Source organism: Caloenas nicobarica, chromosome Z (assembly GCF_036013445.1).
Source record: "Caloenas nicobarica isolate bCalNic1 chromosome Z, bCalNic1.hap1, whole genome shotgun sequence".
Lineage (NCBI taxonomy): Eukaryota > Metazoa > Chordata > Aves > Columbiformes > Columbidae > Caloenas > Caloenas nicobarica.
The window spans coordinates 2,980,255-3,001,546 of record NC_088284.1 but is presented as its reverse complement, the minus strand read 5'-3'; the positions used below and the strand labels follow the sequence as shown (position 1 = coordinate 3,001,546).

General features: G+C 48.9%; 1 protein-coding gene across 1 annotated transcript in view; it reads right to left on the bottom strand.

The window, feature by feature from the left end:
- Nucleotides 1-21,292, bottom strand: part of ZBTB7C (zinc finger and BTB domain containing 7C) — a 92,301-nt gene that overhangs the window by 7,094 nt on the left and 63,915 nt on the right. The gene's annotated exons all lie outside the window — the stretch shown is intronic.

The window sequence follows — 21,292 nt, the reverse complement described above, 5'->3', positions numbered from 1 at the left end:
CTTCTCTTTCACGTACCTCGCCCAGGAACCTTGTGCAACGACTCCCTCCCCATCATGTTTCTTCCACATCCTCCCAGTGCCAACATCTTTCCAGGCACATGTTGGATTTGCCCTGCCAGGAGCGATGTGAGAAAAGGGTGATGCTCTATTGCTTCACATGACCAAGTGCCAGCACCTACACCACTTAACCAAGATGATCCAGAGATTCCTATCTCATCTACTCAATTATTTTGGGAACTGGTACAACTGGACATCTCAAACAGGAAGGACTGCTGGTCATGATGGTTGCCTGCAGCAGGAGAATGGTGCTTATGGACCAGCAGGTCTCTAGATCTGTGTCCTCCTGCTACTTCATGCCTGGAAACTATCCCATGTCACCTCAGCATGTGGATAACCCACACAGAGGGCCATAAAAATGACCCGAGGCTGGAACAGCTCTGCTGGGAGGACAGGCTGAGAGAGTTGGGGTGTTCAGCTGGAGAGGAGAAGCTTCGGGGAGACCTTATTGTGGCCTTTCCAGACTTAAAAGGGGCCTGTGAGAAAGATGGGGACAGACTTTTGAGCAGGGCCTGTTGCGATAGGACAAGGGGTGATGGTTTTAAACTAAAGGAGGGAGATTCAGGCTGGACATGAGGAAGAAATTGTTGCCCTGAGGGTGGTGAGAGCCTGTCCCAGGTTGGCCAGAGAGGTGGTGGCTGAACCATCCCTGGAGACATCCCAGGCCAGGCTGGACGGGGCTCTGAGCAACCTGAGCTGGTGCAGATGTCCCTGCTCACGGCAGGGGGGGCACTGGGGGACCTGGGAAGGGCCCTTCAACCCAAACCATTCTGTGGTTCTATGATCCTATGACCACAATGCAGACCAGGTCCCCATGGCTGGTGGGAAGCAGGTTTGGAGTGAGCACGGCCAGACACCGAGCAGGGAAAGATACCCAGGACATGGCGATGGATCCTAGGAGAGATGGAGAGGTGGCACAGGGTAGGATTGAGAACCTACCTGATGCTTTCAACCTTGCAGAAGGGGCCAGAATGGGGCTGCAGTTTTATTTATGTGCACTCTGCACTGTCCCAGAGATTAACTGCTCGGCTGTGAACTGTCTACCTGCAGCAGGGCCATGAGCTGGGGCTCGTGGAGGTGACACTGCTCTGCGTCCTGGGGGTTTCCAAAGGGTTAGTGTATTCAGAGTTGTTCTGGCTGTTTGACGTATTCTGTGTGTGACAGGATTAATGTATTTGTGGCCTGCTGGAGGAAGTCACTCTCCTTTCCTGGGATTTCTCATGTGGAAGGGCTGCTGGAGCCACGTGAAAGAGGAAACATCTTACAGATAAAAAAATGGCCAAAAAAAAAAAAATCAGATTTTCCTTTTGGGTGTGAGCTTTTTGTTTTTGAATTTCCCTTTGAAGCTGGAGCTGCTTTAGCAGGGGAAGCTGTCTGCCAGATGCACAGGGCATTTGATACCATGCCGACAAGTCCAAGCAGGACGGGGAACGGAGCAAGCTCAGCTCAGGAGTGGTGATGGCAGACAGCCATCTGCCTCTGGCCAGGCCTGTGCTCCCTCTTTGAGCATTTAGGTACATTGTGACACACAACTCCTCACTTGTCTCCCCGACTCCCAGATCCCTTGGGAAAACATCCCTATAGAATCATAGAAAGGTTTGGGTTGAAGGGCCCTTCCCGGCTCCCCCAGTGCCCCCCCTGCCATGAGCAGGGACATCTGCACCAGCTCAGGTTGCTCAGAGCCCCGTCCAGCCTGGCCTGGGATGTCTCCAGGGATGGTTCAGCCACCACCTCTCTGCCCAACCTGGGACAGGCTCTCACCACCCTCAGGGCCAACAATTTCTTCCTCATGTCCAGCCTGAATCTCCCTCCTTTAGTTTAAAACCATCACCCCTTGTCCTACCAATTCAGGCCCTGCTCAAAAGTCTGTCCCCATCTTTCTCACAGGCCCCTTTTAAGCACTGAAAGGGCACAATAAGGTCTCCCCGGAGCTTCTCCTCTCCAGCTGAACCCCCCAGCTCTCTCAGCCTGTCCTCCCAGCAGAGCTGTTCCAACCTCGCATCATTTCTGGGGCTCCTCTGGCCCTTGTCTGTCCTGGGCTGAGGACCCAGAGCTGGACACAGTGCGGTGTGGATGGCGATGGAAGGGCCTGGTGTGACAGAGGCTGTCCAGGGAGATCCTTGCTTCACCCTGGCCACCAAGCCAGTGACTCTGGGGGGGCCGTAGAGGGGACCAGACTCTGCAGTAAACATTCCCATGGGAAGAGAAACGCCGTCTCCCTTCCCCTCCCTCCACAGGATCAATCTCCAGGCGAGACCTTGCAGACATCTCCCCCACACCTAATCAACACTGCCAAACACTCATCCTGTGGGAGCCAGCGAGCAAAGGCCTTGGGAAGACGGTGTAATCCAGATGGAGCACACCCCAGGGACGGGTTACAGACCACCAGTCTGGTCCCCCCTGGACAGGGGACAAGCTAGTGAGGCCTTCATGGTGGGGTTGGAGGGCAGTCCCACCATGGGAAGTCCTCTCCACCTCCTCACGTCCAGAGATGGGCAGAGGAACTGAGAATTACCGCCCTTTGAGACCCCCCAAGCTCCAGCCACTCGTGTTTTCAACCGAGGGACGATGCTCCAGTCTCACATCCCCTGGTGTGCCCATTAGCTCCACGCTAATTATGTCTGTTTGAACGAAATTGATTCGTTACAGTGTGCTGTGCTTAACCATGTTAACCAGCTCTGCTCCTCTACCAGCCCAACCGGCTCCGTATCAAATCTGCCTTGAAAAATCACCAATAAAGGAAAGTAAACCCAACCTGTTCTCCAAGTGGAGTGTAAGAGAATAAACAACCCCCGAGCCAGGGAGGAAAAGACAACGTCCTTTTTAGGGCTTTGTATCCTTAATAATAAGCATGAGCAATTAAATTTCTATTGCTGTACTTATCTTCTACTCATTTATTTTTGTTTGGAAGGAGCATTAGTGTTAAAGCAGTTCCTTGCACGAACAAACATGTCTTCCTACAAATCTGTTTTGATCTTTTTTGGCCAGATCTCCCTAAGTGCAAAAGATCAGAAAAGAAGAATATTGGGCTACCATGATGATGGTTTTTATAGATTTTTTTTCGGACACTAAACTCCGTCCTCCCTAATTTGTGGATTATTCACTTGGCAGCAAGAAATAAATGGCATTAGGAGATCAGGGGGTATGTGATTATAAAATAAAGTGATGTACAGCTCTTTTTGGTGGAAATGGATTCCTTTTCCTTTCTCTTCCCCTCCTGGTCCTCTCGAGCTGCCGTTCTGTTAACCGAAGCACTTAGGCAAGCTGATAACTTTACAAGACGCTGGCAAAATTGAAGGTGATTCATGTCATTTCAACAGGGTGGGGAGGGGTAGAGAAACAGCCTATGCAATTCATTTGCATACATTTGCGTTTTTTAAAGTCCTAGGGTGGTTTGACAGCTCCGGAGCTTCAGAAATGACCTTATGGTTCCCGTGCCCCCGGGGAGGTTGATGGCCAGAGGCTGGAAGTGTGATGAGGATGATGTTTTTCCTTCCTCCCCGCTCCCTCCTCTCTCTCCTCCTGCGCTCCCCCCTTCCCCTCCCCAAGCCAAGGGTGGGGTTCCTCCAGAATAACAGCCCTAAAAATAGCGTCCCGATGGCAAAAAATGTCACCAGCGCATGCACACGGCAAACGGATGACATGGAGTTAAACAGAAGAAAAAAATCCAATTTTATAAGAGAAAATTATGGCATTGTTAAAATAAACCAAGGCTGGGGGTGGGGGAGAAGGAGTGGAGGGCACCCAAAATAAACATCTTCTGCAGATGACGTCTTGAAAGATTGCATTTATGGGCATGCTTAAAACTCATTCATGACTTTCTCGCCCCATTTATAAAAGAATGACCCTGAGAGATGCTATTTGGATACAGCATGACTTCCCCCACCATGGCAAGAAAAGGGGGATTAGGGGCAGCTGAGCTTTGTCCCTTTTTTGGGTGAAAATCCATCCATTTTTGGGATGGATGTGTCAGCAGATGTGGGCAGGAGTCTCAGCTGTAATGCTGAGGTTAAACCTCAAGTGGGTGACACAACCCAGATCCAAGCCCGGGACTGCAGAAATATTATAAATCATCTGCTCTGTTCACTCCCTGGGTGACCCAAAGCTCATCATGCTGCTCAAAAGCCCCTTCTATTTTTAATTTTTATTTTTCAGTTGCTTCATTCTCCTATCTCCTCATAACTTCAAGCCTCCTTCAGTATAATACAGCCTCTGAAAACCAGTAATACACAACCAAAATATCAGAGAGAGAGGCCAAATGCTCATCTAGCATCATGATAAGTAAAGAAATCGCAGTATACACAATAGACCATAGAGGTATATTTATAGAACATAGAGGAAGTAAACCAATATTGTCTATATTCATTCATATAAGTGGAAAGGGAGGGCTTGGAGGAGCCCTGGAAAAGATGTTCCAGCCGAGGTGGGACAGGATCTTGTCCCTGGAACCCAGTATTGCTCAAGGCCAGGAGACCTGTGACCTGCGAGGGCTCTTCATCAGCACTTCCCTCTCCCATCTCCTTCCTCATCTTCAGCGACAACGCCCTGAGAAGGAGATAAAAGCTGCCAGGAATCACCCGGGCTTGTACAAGATGTGGGTCCTGGTTCAGGGCTGGGCATGTCCCCATCCCATCCCCTCCATCCATGGGGACAACACTTCACAATTGGAGTCTTAGCTTGGAAATGGCAATTTTGGGCTTTGGTTGCATGCTGGCATGTAGCATCATTACTATAACATGCATAATTTTAATATTTTAATATTCTAATCAATATAATATCACTAATATTATATTTTAAGTACTTTAATATTTGTACGCCTGTATATCTGCATTTTTTATATTTTCAGATTTTTATATCTTAACATTATTTCTATATTTTCATATTAATTTTATATTTTTCTATTTATATAGAGATTCTTGGAGCATTTCCTCTTCAAATGTACGTTGCTTGGCTTTCTCTTTGCTATGATTTTCCCTGTGCAAAGTGCTGGGGCTCTCATCAGGAGTGCCACCCCAAAGATAAAGGGGTGCCCCAGGGTAAATTGGGGAGCACAAAGCGGCTCTCCCCACCCCATGCTGCACTCATTCTGCATTCAGCACAGCAGAGGAAGGAGCCTGAGGCTCCAGCTGATCTCTGCTTGCTACCTGTGTCAAAACGACAATTTTCCAGGCAAAACAAATGGTGTCCCAAATTCTACCCTGTGCATGGAGTGGGGTTTGGGTTGCAAGACCAGGGCAAACCATCTCCAGAGCCAGATCCTGCCCCCCATCACACCATCCCTCACATTTGGTCCCTGCAGGGAGCAAAACCCAGCAGAGATTTGAGCTCTGAAGCACGAGACCATCCAGCAAAGCATCCTGTGATCCCACGCCACGCGGCCACGATATAGACCTGCCTACTAAATCCATCAGCCTGTAAATATACCTGGTTTTATTTTTTTTTCCCCAGGTTTATTTGTGCCTTGTCATAATGAGGCAATTAAGATGTGCATGTGACATGACCCTAATCTGTCAAAATATTACAGCTACTGTCTACAGGATATGCTGACCAGTGATTGATAGCTCCTGCTCCTTAGCTGCATTATTTTGGGGGGAATAGGGATGCTGGGGCTCTGTTCTCACATCCATGACCTTGAGCAAGTCCCTTGTGCAAGTGTCCTCAAGCGGAGCCACCCACGTTGACACCCCACCCAAAACTGGCCCCACAGGGAAGAGCCTTGGCCAAGTGCTTGACTTCAACTGGAAGAGGCCTCTTCATTCCTACCAAGAAGCAGCTGGGAAGCCTAAAAGCCTATATGAAAGGCAAGCAGAGAGGTGTTTTGCTTTGTTTTGTTTAGTTTTCTTCCCTTTTACTAAAAAAAGAGAAGATCTGAAACTCAAAAAAGGCAAATATTTCCTTAAGCACACCTCCCCTCTGAACATCTTGTCTCCAGAAGAACATGTTATTAAACCACCCACCCTAGTACCAACTGTTTCTCCCTTCTGGCGGGAAGGTGGGGCAGAGAGTTGCTCCTCGCCTTTCAATCGCTTCCCTGTGAGATGCCTGAAATGATGAGGAAAACGAGGGGACACCAACCCGTGCCTCCCTCGCAAGGAAATCACTTGGTTTCTAAAGGAGATGAGCCACTTTGCAGACCCAAAGACGATGCCGTGGGAGGGAATAGCACCAGGGGTTTAATATCAGGCTGGGCATCCTCAAGCCAAGAAAGGCCTTGAGGTGCTGGAGCGAGTTGAGAGAAGGGAACGGAGCTGGGGAAGGGGCTGGAGCACAAGTGTGATGGGAGCGGCTGAGGGAGCTGGGGGTTCAGCTGGAGAACAGGAGCTGAGGGGAGACAGGGACACAAAGAAACGGCCTCAGGTTGCGCCAGGGGAGGTTGAGGTTGGATCTGGGGAACAATTTCTTCCCCAAAGGGCTGTGGGGCATTGGAACAGGCTGCCCAGGGCAGTGGTGGAGTCACCATCCCTGCAGGGGTTGAAAATACACAGAGATGAGGTTCTCAGGGACATGGGGTAGTGCCAGTGTTAACAGTTGAACTTGATGATCTTGAGGATCTTCTCCAACCAAAATGATGCTATGATTCCATGATTCTATACATCCCAGCTTCTAAAATCTGAGACCATCCTTCCCCTTGGGACCAGTCTTGCTCCGGGAGTACGGGCCTGAGGCAGGAAAGGTGGAGTGTTTGGTTTTGAAGAGGTATGTAATAAGCTCATCTGTCCCAAACTGATGATCCCTCCTCAAAAAATCCATGGATCTTGCTGAGATCTGTACAAAGCAGACAAGGGCGGAGGTTTCCAAAGTGATGAGGCAGGGAAGGATGGAAGGAGGGCTACATAGGCCATGGAAGATGCTCACTTGCTGCATGGATGGCAAAGGAAGCCCAGTAGATGACTGCAGTGGTGCCACCAACCTGTGTGGCTCCTGGCAAGGGAGAAGCTCCATAAATGGAGCGGGTCAGTACAATTGAAGAGGACGCTCCATAGGACACCAGCACCGTGGCTAGGCAGAGCCCCAGCAACACTGACACAGATGGAGACCTCCTGCTGATGCTGGGAGGAGAGGCATGGCCAAGAAGCCCTGGGGAGACAGCCCAACCCTTTTTGGCCAACCTCCACAGAGCCAAGGATGCGTGTGATGGCTCCTACCTGAAAGAAGAGCCCCGGGAAGTCAAGCACGGTTTGATCACATAATTAAAGTGGTTACGCCTCAGGGATTGAGATCACACGGGTGACCTTCAGCCTGGTATTTCTACACTGCCTCCCGGACTTTTCAATATTAATACTAATCTCCAAATGAAATCCTTGGGCATACAAGGATTTGGCCTTATCAACATCTGGCTGGCAAGATGAGCCCATGTGAACCATATATATTTACACGTACTATATTAAACTGATTTATTTTGGGGCTGAAACTATTAGTTTCATATAAGCAGGTGATCAGAAAGCCATCTTCACCTGATGTCCCATCAGAGATCCAAAATAAAAGGTGCTGGACATCCACTTCCAGAATGCCCAATAATCCCGACAATGACAAATTTAACCCTTCCTTCATTTTAGTGACAGCCACTCATCCTGGTTTCCAAAATTCATACAGAAATATAGCTGGCCAAGCAGACCTGGGGCACGTCAATACCAGTGATCTATATTTCTCTGGTACGACATCACTTGAGAAGCACCAGGAGGACTATTTGCTTAAGAAGAAAAATAATGATTACAGGTGCCACTCATTGGCTCACTGAGGTGTGGAGGCACAAGCGTCTCCTGTGCCCTTTGTGAATCCATCCTCAGGGATTTTTAAAGACTAGTTATACGTCGCAGCAAATATTATGCATCTTTCAACAAATCTATCCCTGCAGGTCAGCTCCAGCTGCTGAGAGCCTGCACCAGGCACCTTGTTCTTCAACAACTTTGTTTACATACAGATATGATCTGGTGAAATTGCGAATTGTAAATCAAAGCCTTCCCCCAGTCAGCTGAACGGTTGGGTGCTACTGGTTGTAATGGCCTCAGCTCCTCTATGGGCTTGTTACTCAAGCTGAACCCTTCATTGGCACGTGATGATGAACAGGTCCAGCTCCTCCCCTCTCTCCATCATCACTCATTATGGAAGGCACCAGGTATTCTGCTTTGGTGAGGCCCCACCTGGAGTTCTCATCCAGCTCTGGGTCCTCAGCACAGGACAGACATGGAGCTGCTGGAGAGGGGCCAGAGGAGCCCCAGAAATGATCCGAGGCTGGAACAGCTCTGCTGGGAGGACAGGCTGAGAGAGTTGGGGGGTTCAGCTGGAGAAGAGAAGCTCCGGGGAGACCTTATTGCACCTTTCCGGACTTAAAAGGGACCTGTGAGAAAGATGGGGACAGACTTTGGAGCAGAGCCTGTTGTGATAGGACAAGGGGTGATGGTTTGAAACTAAAGGAGGGAGATTCAGGCTGGACATGAGGAAGGAATTGTTGCCCCTGAGGGTGGTGAGAGCCTGGCCCAGGTTGGCCAGAGAGGTGGTGGCTGAACCATCCCTGGAGACATCCCAGGCCAGGCTGGACGGGGCTCTGAGCAACCTGAGCTGGTGCAGATGTCCCTGCTCATGGCAGGGGGGGCACTGGGGGAGCTTGGTTGCTTCCAACCCCAACTATTCTATGATTCTGTAGGCATCCAAAAAGCCCCAGCATTCCCTTAGATCCACCCCGAGTTCTCCCACCCTGGCCTGACCCGAACACCATTTTATAACGAGCTCCCAGACTCTGGTGTGAAGTTTGGTAGATCAACACCTTTGCCTTTGGGCAAGGCTGTAGGGACCTGCCTCCTGGGAGCTCTGCATGGTGTGGGACTGACGCTAGGCAGATGCCATCACACTAGCAGGACCAAGCCCCATGGCTCTCCTGTTTCCTTGAAACCATCTCTTGGGCCCCAGATAAACGTGAACAGGAGCTCTGGCAGGGCCAAAGTAGAGTTCAATGCCTCCTATAATTGAAGGGCCACGTTTTCACTCTGGTTTCTCCTTTCTGGATTCTTTAAATTACCCAGCACACTTCCCAGTTTCAGAGTTTATATAAATCTCCAAAACCATGAGTTCTCGGTCATTTCTGGGCGGCAGCTGGATTAAGTCAGCATGCCGCATGACAAGTCCCATCTGATGGGCTGAGCAGGTTTTGGCAAAGGGGGATCACAGGGATAAATGGTCAAATAAACATCAACAATTAGCAGAGCTACACTGAAGGCACAGCCTGGCTCCAGATGGTGTTTTGAGGGCTACAACTCTGCACAAAGCAGGGGCAAATTAATTAACCACAGTGTCTAGGCAGGTGGGAAGGGACTTTATAGAGTGGCCACATACGACCATAGTGTTTCCTTGTAGCCTTGTTTCCCTCATCCAAGCAGCTACTTGGAGGTCTAGAGCTTGAGGAGATAACGCTCTGGGCATCAGGTCCCTCCTGCTCTTCTCTGCTGTGGTTTCTCCAGGGCTGGAGATGCTCAATATCCATTTAGTTATGGGTTTTTTTACTTGTAAACCCTCCGAGGTCCCTCTCTACATCTCTCTCCATTATCCCTGATGCTCTCCTGGCCATGCTCCAGCATTTAAGGACTTTTAAATGAGGTGCCACTGGTTCAAGAAATGATCCTGGATTAATATCTCCCCTCCCTCTGTACCTATATGGACACACATACATACGTGTTATACATATATGCACAGAAATCCCATTGGAGGGGAATATATCAGGCGACACAGAAGAGTTTCCAGTCATCCTGTGCAACCACCCAACTCTACTGGAACCTCACTCACACTCCCACTGATGCGTCCCTTCTCCCACATCATGTTCACAAAACCCCAAAAAAGAGGAAAAAAAGGGAGCAAGAGGAAAACCCCCACCAGAGGTGTCCCCACACTGGAACTGACCTGGCTGAACATCAGGTTGCTGGTCCCTCCAGCACCGCTGGCATGACCTGGATGAGGGTCCAGGAGGTACATGACATTGTTGGTGGCATTTCTGCCCACATGTTTGCAGCTGCTTACCTCCAACACCACTTTCCCCATTGTGCAAGATGCCCAGACCCTGCTATATGGGGCTATATGTGAGATAGATAGATATATATATATATATAGGATACATCCCTACTGGTGTATAACATTACAACCCCGCGAGCCCCGTTGGTGGTGGGTACCTCCTTCCAGCACAGCATATAAAAATAGCAAAAAAAAAAAAAAAAAGAAGTGCCATTTCCTCCCATTCTGAGCTCTCCTGGGAGAACAAGCCGGCCCCTTCGCTCCCTCTCGCTTTGCTTTTCTCCGGAGCCAGAAAAAGGAAAAGAAATTTTTTTTAAAAAAGGCTCCTATTGAATGGTACTCACACACTGGGTGGGTTTGCTTCCTGACAAAAAAAAAAAAAAAAAAAAATACACCACAGTGGAAAAAAATGTGCCCAGCTTAACCATGGAAAACTGGTTTGGCTGGTGTCCCTCCAAAGTGGACAGGATTGCGAGGGACCTGGACGTGGATCCGGGTAAGGCTGTCACCAGCTTGCACGAAAACACGGCTCCAAAAGAAAATAAAATCAGTCTTGGAGTTCTCCAAAAGAGCAGGGAGGGCAAAGGATGGGGATCCAGCTCCTCCTCCTCTCCCCTTGGCCCCCAGAGAGAAAGCCACTGAAGAGAGGACTTTGGGAGTAAAAATAAAAGGGTCAGAGCGCTCCAGCACGTTAAATCAGAAGCAGATGTGTGCCTGCTCGCCAGCCTGAGTCACCGCGGGAGGGTGGGGAAGGGGGGGGTTATCGCTATTTTGGTGCTGGGTGTGGGGTACAGAAAACAATGCGAGGAGAAGGCGGTGCAGTGTTTGAGCAGGCTTAATATCGGCTTGGGAGCAGGTACAGGCAGGCTCCAGCAGCGGTGGGGTGGGAGGTTGAGCTCGGCGGTGGCACCAGCAGCGGTTGTGTTCACCTCCCTGCCCGGGCAGGGTTGATTCTCCAGACCCTCCCCTGCTCCCCTGCAGCACTGTCAGGCACCCCCAGTCATGCACATCCCTGTTTGGGGGAGTTTCTTGCTGGTTCCCATCACGTCTCCCAGCATCATCCCTCCAGGAGGAGCTCCCATCCTCATGCGTTGGTCAAGACGTGTCCAATGCCAGACCCACCACATGGCCAAGGCACAGAATGACAGAATGATTTGGGTTGGAGGGGACCTTCCCGGCTCCCCCAGTGCCACCCCCTTCCAGCCTGAATCTCCCCTCCTTTAGTTTAAAACCATCACCCCTTGTCCTATCACGACAGGCCCTGCTCAAAAGTCTGTCCCCATCTTTTTTACAGGCTCCTTTTAAGTACTGAATCTGCATCTGCAGCTTTGCACCAAGGCAATGGCAGGATCTTTGTCCTACGTCTCAGAAGGAAAACCTTAGGAGCTAGCATGTCTCTAAAACCCAGCTTGCTTTAAGCCAAGTCCCATAATGCAAGTTCAGCCTCACCTTTCACCTCCCACCATGCCCTCTGCTACTTACACCACGCTGGCATTCATTAAGCTTCCAGTCCCATGAGTATTTACAAGAGCGGTACCTCAGATTGGTCTATTTTCTTCCAGCATAACCCAAAATACTATTTTCCTGCTTGGCTCTCGTAAGAGCCTTTGTAGCCTAATTCATTTTTAATTGCCGTTTAAGTCCTGGAGTTCTAAGCTGCCCTGCTACAGCAAGGCCAGAGTAGCTCCTGTGTGGACACGAAGTGGATTTTAGAGAGATGTGGCCATGGAAGACGCCTCTGCAGATCATCTCGCCCCATGACAATGATCCAGCCTGCAAAGCACAGCCCCTGTACCACGGGCAGAATCCTGGGCTTGGACCACGCTGCCGCAGTCAACCCCAACACAGGATGAAAATTCAAGTCCCGGCCTTCAGAGAGGATGCCAAATCCACCCGTTTTTAACCCATATGAGCATCTCCTCAGAGTCACGTAGGGCCCCAGATCCATTGCAGAGGGGTGAATATTGCATCCCCCCACCCTTCAGTGACCCAAGAGGAGCATCATGGATGCCCCATCCCTGGAGACATCCCAGGCCAGGCTGGACGGGGCTCTGAGCAACCTGAGCTGGTGCAGATGTCCCTGCTCATGGCAGAGGTTGGACCAGATGAGCGTCGAAGGTCCCTCCCAACCAAAACCATTTACGATTCTATGAACATTTCTCTTTAAGCCAACCCTTCTCTGAATCGCATGTCCCCAACATGCTGAAACCCCAGCAAGGTGCATCACGTCTCTAACCCTTGAGCTGGGTGTTTCTAGAGGAATTACTGACGGGCTTCAGCAGAGGACACTCGAGGAAAAGGGGATGAGACTTTCATCCAGAGTTCTTGTATGTAAACCAACCAACTAATGAGCTCTCTGAAGACCACAGGTAATATATGACCATAACCTTACAGCGCAGCCCAAGCACCGAATATCCAGAGGCAACTCCTTGTCTTCAGTGGACGATTTAATCTGGCTCTGAAGGTTACAGAGCAATTTAACTGAAGATCAGGGGTCAGATTCAGACCTCATTTGTATCTCAGCTCCTTCTGTGCACAAAGCCCCTGGTTTATCTGCCAACCTGCTCGAAAAGCTCAACAGCAGCTGAGTCCTGCAAAGCCTCACCCGCCCGAGCAATCTCTGCGATTCGGTGGGGTCCGCCCATGCCTACCTTGGTAAATATAGCCAAAGCTGGTGGAGGATCAACAGAAAAAAAAGAAAAAAAAATCCGATCTCTCCCCAGGATATAACCTGGAAGAAGGAAAAGAAAAATACCTACTGCTTAGATGTTTCAGCTTAAATGCACGGAAAAAAAAAAAAAAATTGAAATTCAAGAGGATTAATTTGTCAAGCGATGCTTCTACAAGCAAGGAGGGGGTTTGCTGGATCAGGCCCCCGAGCAAGGCAAGTCCAACGTCCCAGCTGGCTACACACACACCAGCTCACAGTCTGATTCGATTTAAAGCAGCTGAGTTGTAAATGAGGCTTATAATGGAATTGGCAAATGACCCTTCAATGCAGCACTGCGGACCGGCAGCGTTCGAAAATAACCGGGGCTCGAGTCGGGATTCAGGTCTCAGCTGGAGGATCGGGGCTGCATCACGCCACCGGCTACGAAAACAGCCCAAGCAAGCAGGGAAAAAACCCCGCCTCTCCCCTCTGAGGGATTTTAGAGGAGTGATCCTTCAAAAAGAAAAAGAAACAGAGAAAAGGAGAAGAAAATGCAGCCCCGCCATGTAAAGAGAGAGAGTTTTGCCTGTTTGTTTTGGCCCCTCCTGAACTCCAGGCAGTTTCCAGCGGGAACCCAGAAACGCCGATGGTGTTTGGAATCTGTCTGCATCCCTCCCATGACGTGAAGAGGCATTCAAGATGATGGGATGGGATTTTTTTTTTTCCTTCTTTTTTTCCACTAACAACTACATTTACTGTTACATTTTGAACTCCCCATGCTGTCATTACAATGTCAAATGAAATTACATGTGCGATAACCATAACATGCACAAGTTCACGAAGGCTTTAGAAGGAAACATTTTTCAAGGGAAGCTGCTCACATGTCCCAACTCAAAGGGGATGTCCAAAAGAGCCAGAACTTGGCCACGCTGGAGCAGAACAAACGGATTTTATGCTTTTGTTGGGCTTTGCTGGGTAAAGCGTATTCTTATTTATCCTGGTGTAACTATGGATTGATTCCAGGGATTAACTGATGCTATTCTGGATTTGCACCAGCGGTGTGCAGGACAGTCTTGCAGATGGATCCGAATCACACCATGCTACAGAGATCTTCTGTGTTGGTGCCACCATGAAGATGCTGGCATGGGATCTGCAGCTAGTTTGGGACTTACGGAAAGAGCCACATGGGCACAAGATCTAGAACAGGGACAGCTATACCATTACAAAAATATCTCATATCACACAAAGGACTACATATACCCCTATAGAGCACTTGAAGACTGAGGACAGATGCTGTCTCCTGGTCCAAGAGGTGCCAGAGGCACAAGAAATGACCCCCACCTTCTCATCCACTATCAGGCCAGAGATCATTACCCTCAAAGGCTCTGCTTTTTAATGAAAAACCCGATTACTGCTGGGAAAAAGTAGCAACCAGGTTTCTTCCAACTGCTGTGGGCAGCTGGGCAAAGGGAATTTGGCTGGTGCTGCTGAAGGACGGTTCCAGCAGCACCGTGACAGAGGCAGGAACCTCTGGGAGAGAGGCATCATCTTCCATTGGCACAGCTGGATGCGTAAGGCAACATCTGTACAGGTCTGATTGCATCTGCCTAGGATAACAGTACAAGTAGAACGAGTTCAAGTGCTACAACTTCCAGGCAAACCCATGGGATGGTACAGATCAGTGTCGCGGCGCAGCGCGATGTCCATATCTATGGAGGTTTTGGTTCTTAGCTCCTAAACAAAGAGTATCTTATGGAGAAGCTGCTTTGCTCTTCCTATCTTACACACAAAAAAAACCCCCAAAAACACAAACAAAAAACCCCAGATGTCTAACACAACAGCAACCCCAAGTATTTTTGTGTTGGAGAATAGCACGTGCACAGGGAGCACACTGATTCTGCTGTGAGGTTTGATCCACCTCCTGAGCAAAGGACTGGAGGATGCTCTGAGTGTGTGTGTGTGTTTGGGAAATGTCCCAAAGAGCATCATCAGAAATATGGAATCACTCACACAACTTCAGGCCATACTTTTTGTCCTGGGTGGGACGACGTCACTATTTTACCCCGCTTTCCCCATAATTTCATTATCTATATTTTGCATGTCACAGCACAGATATTTCAGCATCTCGTTAAACATGTGACAGTGAATTCTCCCTATGACAGGAGTATTCATTAGTTAAGTGGACAAAATAAAGGAGACATTTGGAAACATCTACTTAACCATCCACCCACCTCACCTCCTATCTCTGGCATTTCTAATCCATGTTATCTTATTTCATATATGCATCACATTAGCAAAACACCCTTCGCAGCATTTTAATTCCCTCTCCTTGTTTGTCCATGAAGATGCTCAACAAAAAATGAACATAAACATTGTGTCTTGCCTTTTATATATATTTTTTCTTTTTTTTAATATATAAATATATATATCCATTCAGCCCTTCCTAGGAATGGGAAGGAACCCAGCAGCTTGCCAACGCCGCACTTCAAAGCCGCGCACCAGCGCCCGATGAAACACCAGCACCACGGCACACCGGGGACTTTCCTTTTCCAAATCGGTGCTTCCAAATATTTAGAAACTCACTTAAGCCCCATTTTGACCGCTGCCTCTATTTGCAAACCCTGCCCTGCGATTCATGTCGGGTCGAGGGGAGTTGCGCTCGCATTGTTGGCATACCTGAGGATCAGCGGAGGGACTTGCTCCCTGCACAAAGAACAAAGCCCTGAGTTATTGCAGCTCTTTTCCCTCTGCCGAGTGCCAATTATGGTTAGAGAAAACCCTTGTTTATAGCAAAATCCTTCCAGTTGGGGAAAAAAAAAAAAAAAGGTAGATTTAATTATAAGGGAATGGTGCTGTGGGCGTGCTGGCAAGTAGAGCAGAGATGTGGGTGTGGGACGACGAGCAGGGCTGCTCCCCTTGCCCAGGTGGATGCTGGTGGCTTCAGCTTTTGGGGATGGCGAAAACTGGGATTTGAAGTCTTTTTCTAAAACCTGTGAAGTCTCAGCACCAAATCGGGAACTTGCATCAGGGGTGCGGAGCAGAAAAAGCCAGGAGAGGTGGCTGCTTAGGAACAAGAGGACGCTTTTTAAATTGAAAGAAGGGAGATTTAAATCAGATATTAGGAAGAAATTCTTTACCGTGAGGGTGGTAAGACACTGGCACAGGTTTCTTACAGAAGTTGTGGATGTTCCATCCCTGGAGGCATCCCAGGCCAGGCTGCTCATGGCAGGGGTTGGATCAGATGATCTTTAAACTCCCTTCCAACCCAAACCATTCTCTGACCTATGATTCTATAAAAGAGATGATCCAGTTAAACGTTCAGAGTTCCTCAATGCTGCGTATGCCAAGGTACATGCTCATGAAGTGCGTGCATCAGAGAATATTTTTCTAGCCCTGTCTTTTCTTCCATTTATTTTAAGGAACAGAGTGCGGTTTCCTCTCCTGCGTTTCTCATATTTTGCTTAAAAATAAAATTTGAACCTCTATCAAACCAAACAACTTCTTGCCCAAGATGGTAAAAAAAAAAAAAAAAGGCCTCTTCTATGGTGAACCCATCAGGAAAGGGGAATATAAGTCCCACCAGCACAATTGAGCCCTCAAAAGCCAGTACAAAATTTGCAGTGGATCCTTTCTACCATCGCAAATGGCTTCTTGGAAACGTAGAAGGCATCTAATAGAGCACGGTCTGATTTATACTGAGAGCAGGGCAACTTTAACGGCAGCAGGAGCACGGGTGTAAATCTCCAGGCATGGAAAAAGCAACTGCACAGCCCCGGTCCTCTGAATTTGCTCTGAATGCCACGGAATAAGAATGAGGCTTTATGGCAAAAAAGAGGGACACGTCCTTCTGCCGGGTAGGAGGGATTTCTAAGAGTGCAGCACCATAAATAATAATTCAAGCCATTTTGGACGTTCCTCACATAATCTGTGATAAGCCATGGAACAGGTATTGAGAAGACTAAAAAAATGATCCGAGGCTGGAGAAGCTCTGCTGGGAGGACAGGCTGAGAGAGTTGGGGGGTTCAGCTGGAGAAGAGAAGCTCCGGGGAGACCTTATTGTGGCCTTTCCGGACTTAAAAGGGGCCTGTGAGAAAGATGGGGACAGACTTTTGAGCAGGGCCTGTTGTGATAGGGCAAGGGGTGATGGTTTTAAACTCCTTCTCTACTCTGCCCTGGTGAGGCCACATCTGGAGTTCTGGGGCCAGTTCTGGGCTCCCCAGTTTAAGAAGGACAAGGAATTACTGGAGAGAGTCCAGCGGAGGGACAGAAAGGTGAGGAGGGGTCTGGAGCATCTTTCTGATGAGGAGAGACTGAGAGAGCCGGGGCTGTTCAGCTGGAGAAGAGAAGCTGAGAGGGATCTTATCAATGCTGATAAATATCTCCAGGGTGGGTGTCGAGAGGATGGACCAGACTCTGTTCAGTGGTGCCCAACAACAGGATGAGGGGCAACGGGCACAGACTGAAACACAGGAGGTTCCTTCTGAATATGAGGAGAAACTTCTTTATTTTGAGGTGCCAGAGCCTGGACCAGGCTGCCCAGAGAGGTTGTGGAGTCTCCTTCTCTGGAGACATTCAAACCCGCCTGGACACGACCCTGTGTGATCTGCTCTGGTGACCCTGCTTGAGCAGGTGGGTTGGACTGGATGGTCTCCAGAGGTCCCTTCCAAGCCCAGCCCGCCTGTAAAGGAGGGAGATTCAGGCTGGACATGAGGAAGGAATTGTTGGCCCTGAGGGTGGTGAGAGCCTGTCCCAGGTTGGCCAGAGAGGTGGTGGATGAACCATCCCTGGAGACATCCCAGGCCAGGCTGGACGGGGCTCTGAGCAACCTGAGCTGGTGCAGATGTCCCTGCTCATGGCAGGGGGGGCACTGGGGGAGCTGGGAAGGTCCCTTCCAACCCAAACCAATCTCTGATTCTATGACCTTCATCTCTCTTTGCCCATCATCAAGGGCAGGTTGCACCTCTGCTCCTTCAGTGCATTTGAGTTTAAAGGCATGGGAGAAAGGCCTCTGTGAGAATAAAGAGGAGGCTGCTTGTGAAAATGCATGCTGAAATGAGAAAATGAAATGAATGGCCAGTCCTAAAAGAGAAAACTCCTGCCATAAAGCAGATCTTGAGAAAAAAAAAGAAGAAATGGTCATGCACTGCCCTGCTTTGCTAAACAGGCAGATGGGACCTGTATTTCTCCTCTGAAACTTTAATGGGAAGAATATGATTCTGCTGCAAGCGTATTTTATATGCCTGGCGATTAAAGAGGAAGGGAAGGGCATAATTTATAGAATTCTGAAACACAGAGGATAGCCTTCTGGCTGCAATGTTTCTTTATTTTCTTGTTATTCCTTTTATTCCTCCTTTTGCTCCTAGGCTTGTGAATGGTGATGGATGGACAGCGGTGGAGACAGAAATCTCATTTTTATATTCACAGGGCAGGTACCGCATCAGCTACACAAGCTGTGCCTCCTCTGAACAAGAACAATCCTGAGAGCCAGAAAAAGAAAAGTGCTTCAGTGTATCCTCAGGCTTCCTACAGTGTTTTCTTGCTCCTACAGCCATCTCACCTCTCAGTCGCTAATGGGCTTCATGCTTCCAAGAAAAAGGCTGAGGTGAGTTTTGGCGTAGCCAGCAGCACACAACGTGGCCAAGATCATGCCCCTCCAGGTCTTGCATCTCCAGGGATAATTTGCTCCCCAATCTTTAAGCTTTGCAAAGACCCTGACACTCCCTACCCGTGCCACCTCGGTAGGGAGCAAGTGTCACCCAGGTTTGGCTAGAAACCTTGTAGAACAAGACCTGGTGGTCCTGGTGGCCACGAATGTGCCCAGGAATCAGCAGCATGTCCTTGCAGTTAAGATGGTCGGACATACGCTGAGTTGCATTAGCAAAAGTGCTGCCCAGAGGTGAAGAGAAGCGGTCCTTCCCCTCTGTTTGTCACTTGTGAGGCCACAGCCAAAGCCTTGTGTCCAATTTGGGCTCACCAGAAGGACGTTGTCATTATGGAGGTACACCAAGATGGTTACGGAGCTGGAGCACGCAAGATAAGAACAGAGGTTTATTCAGCCTGGAGAAGAAGGAGTTAAGAGGGAATATAACTTTTTCATCTACCTATCCAATGCATAACTGTGGAGAAGATGGAGTCAGTCTCAGAATACAAGAAGCTATGGACAGAAGTTGCCCAAAGGAAGTTTAAATAAGATGTAAGAAAAACATATTTTAGGAAGAGGCTGGCCAAGCCTTGAACCATGAAGAACCTTGAAACCTTGAACCAGGGAGATGTTGGGATTTGGATCCTTGGAGATCCTCAAAACTCACCTGCACAAAGGCATAAGCCTGACCTAGAGCTGAATCAGGAGCCTCCAAAGGTTTCTGCCACCAAAACCAGTCTCTGACTCCATATTCTGGTTTTGGAGACAGGGAGCCGAAGGACAAAGGAGATGAATTAGTAAAACCACAGGCATGTAGGGGACCTGCACCTGAGGCCACATCACCAGAAATCAACCTAAAGCCTCATTGCTTTTGGGTAAACATGTCACTATAATTTTGTATGTGCGCTGGGCTTTCTGGGGTCATCTGCTCTTCTTGCTTCCCTGGTAGAAGGTAGTGTTTTTCTAGCTGCAAAATCCTTCGGATTTTTTTTTTTCATCCTCAGGGCCAACTCAGCAACTCATCTTTCTGCTAAGACTGTCAGCAAAAGTGTCAACCGTACGGCTGGTTTCTGTGATGTGGAATCATGCCCACTGAGACTTGGACCAAGACTATGCGGCCCATTTCGCATAAGCCACCAACCAGCCCACACTTGGCAAAAAGTGCAGAACCATATCAGCCATGCCTGCATGACTCCTGGCTTTGGGCCATTTTTCTCCAACCCTCTGCACGGCCACGATATAAATCTTGCTCTTCTTTCACTAGTCTTTGCCATGACAACACAATCATTTGGCTCCCCCCATGCCACGCTCTCATCAGGCATTTGTCAGAGATGTGTAAGTGGAAAAATGAACTCTGTACCCTGGCAAGAAAGGAGAGCAGCTCTTCATAAAGCCAACCGCTGCTGCCCTTTCTCAGCTCACATGTTTGCTGCAGGAGGAATTCAAGACTTCATGAAATCACTGCGAATATTTACCTGCACCAGGAGCGAATCCACATCCCTCCCTCTCGGGGAATAAGCAAGAAAGCCTTGTTCAGATAAATGCAGGGCAAGAGTTTTGCTTTCCCTCCCAATATCAACGGTCTCCTGCTTTAAATACCTCCATGAAACATGCATGTGCATGTGCACACATCCTTTATTCAGACCTAAATTTATTCTTTAGAAAGAAAATTGTTTGTCTTATTGAAGTGAGAAAGAAGAAGTTGTTGGCCCTGAGGGTGGTGAGAGCCTGTCCCAGGTTGGGCAGAGAGGTGGTGGATGAACCATCCCTGGAGACATCCCAGGCCAGGCTGGACGGGGCTCTGAGCAACCTGAGCTGGTGCAGATGTCCCTGCTCGTGGCAGGGGGGGCACAGGGGGAGCTGGGAAGGGCCCTTCAGCCCAAACCGTTCTGTGATTCTAGAAGTCAGCTGGGTCCTCCCATTCACCCCAGCAAAGCTACAACTCCCAGTAAACGGAGAAAACCGTTCACTGAACTGATAAAATTGAAGCTCTCTAGCAATTTTTATATACTACCTAAATGACCTTTTCACTGGTTGAAACCTGTTTTATCGAATTATTCCAAACTCTGACTTTACAGCATCACTAGAGCCTGCTGATGGGATGCCGGGACGTGCTGGACCGTGGAGGAACAACCACCCATGGGGAGACCGTCAGGCCAACAGAGAAGACAGTGGGGTTGGACACGACGCAGATTCAGCTCAGGAAGGTCACACAGTTATTATATTATTAGCACGGGAGGGTGGAGTCCCACTTCTGTCCGGAGAGAGGGAAGGGAGCCGATCCCCTGCTGAAACCCGTGGGCAGACGTATTGCACTTGGCCAGCCAGATGATTAAGGCAGGTCCCTTAATTTAACATTTCCCAGTGGAAGGGGAGGAAAGAAAGCAATCTGGGGGGGTGGAAAGAGCCCAGGTAAAATGCTAGCTGGAGAAAATGGGGTGGGTTGGAGAGGCTCCTGGCAGAGAGGAGATGGGAGGAAGGCTCGAGGGAGGGAGAGGAGGCTCCACCAGCTTCAAACCCGGGGCACAGAGAAGCGGAGTCACGGAGCAGGGTGGGAGGAGATGAAGGAAGCAGGAGAGGAGATTGCAGGCGCACAAAGAACAACAAAGAGGAGGAGAGAGGAGAAGGAAAAGATTTATGCAGGGCTTGGAAGGTCAAAAGAGTCAACTTCAAAAGGATTCCTTAAAAGACATAAAGCCTTCATATTCAATTATTTAGTTTTCACACAAATCTAAGTTATATATATCTATATATATTTTTTTTTTCCTTTCAACACTCAATTTGGCACAAAGAGAAGTCTGGGACTCTTTGCTTTCCTAATGGACATTGATAGGGATGGAGCCAGTGTCACCCCCTTGCAAGAGATGAGGAGCAAAGGAGAGGAGGCTCTTCTGGTTCACAGGAGGCTGGGAGTGAGCAGGGCTTCTCCTTTGTGGAACCGAAAA